Genomic DNA, 1,058 nt, shown 5'->3' with positions numbered 1-1,058 from the left:
GTGGCACCCAATTTAAAATTCATAACCTGGATGACGGCGGCGCGCAGCCTGCCGGGGCTGGTGTAATTTAGACCCAGGAAATATTTGCAGTGTTTTCAATTCCCCTGATATCTCGGGGCGGGGAGGAGGGGAATGGACAGAGGGATGGAGAGAGGGAGGGATGGAGGAGGGGATGGAGAGATGGAGGGAATGGAGAAATGGAGGGAATGGAGGGAATAGACAGATGGAGGCAATGTAGAGATGGAGGGAATGGAGAAGTGGAGGGATGGAGGGGAATGGAGAAATGGAGGGATGGGGGGGGAATGGAGAAATGGAGGGATGAGGGAAGAGAGAAATAAAGGGGTGGAGGGAATGGAGAGATGGAGGGATGGAGGGATGGAGGGGGAATGGAGAGATGGAGGGATGAGGGAACAGAGAAATAAAGGGGTGGAGGGAAGAGGGAATGGAGAAATGGAGGGAATGGAGGGAATAGACAGATGGAGGCAATGTAGAGATGGAGGGAATGGAGAAGTGGAGGGATGGAGGGGAATGGAGAAATGGAGGGATGGGGGGGGAATGGAGAAATGGAGGGATGAGGGAAGAGAGAAATAAAGGGGTGGAGGGAATGGAGAGATGGAGGGATGGAGGGATGGAGGGGGAATGGAGAGATGGAGGGATGAGGGAAGGGAGAAATAAAGGGGTGGAGGGAATGGAGAGATGGAGGGATGGAGGTCAATAAGGGATGGAGGGCTGGAAAGGTGGAAGGAGGGGTGGATGGAGGGGTGGATGGAGGGATGGAAGAATGACAGCCAGATGTTTGCAGTGGCTTTCTCCCCAGCAGGGCAGTGGCAGGCTGGAGATCCCAGCGCAGACCCCTCTCCCCCCCGCGGCCGGCTCAGGCCCTGCCGACAGCTCCCGGGGCGCAGCGGGGACAGTCGCTCCAGCCCCAGCACCCCGGGGTGCTGTGGGCACCCAGGGAAGGGTGCTGCACCCAGGTGCCACTGGGGTTCACCTGCCCAGGCCACGGCTGGTGGTGGCACCTGCAACCGGGGGACACCCCGTTAATTCCCCCCCCCCCC

At 58.7% G+C, this 1,058-nt stretch overlaps 1 protein-coding gene across 1 annotated transcript in view; it reads left to right on the top strand.

Annotated features, from left to right (window-relative positions):
- The window catches only part of METRN (meteorin, glial cell differentiation regulator), a 15,402-nt gene that overhangs the window by 753 nt on the left and 13,591 nt on the right, over window positions 1-1,058 (top strand). The window lies entirely within an intron of this gene.

Source organism: Calidris pugnax, unplaced genomic scaffold (genome assembly GCF_001431845.1).
Source record: "Calidris pugnax isolate Ruff unplaced genomic scaffold, ASM143184v1 scaffold566, whole genome shotgun sequence".
Taxonomy (NCBI): Eukaryota; Metazoa; Chordata; class Aves; order Charadriiformes; family Scolopacidae; genus Calidris; species Calidris pugnax.
The sequence above is the reverse complement of the archived record's forward strand: the minus strand, read 5'-3'. Positions and strand labels throughout refer to the sequence as shown.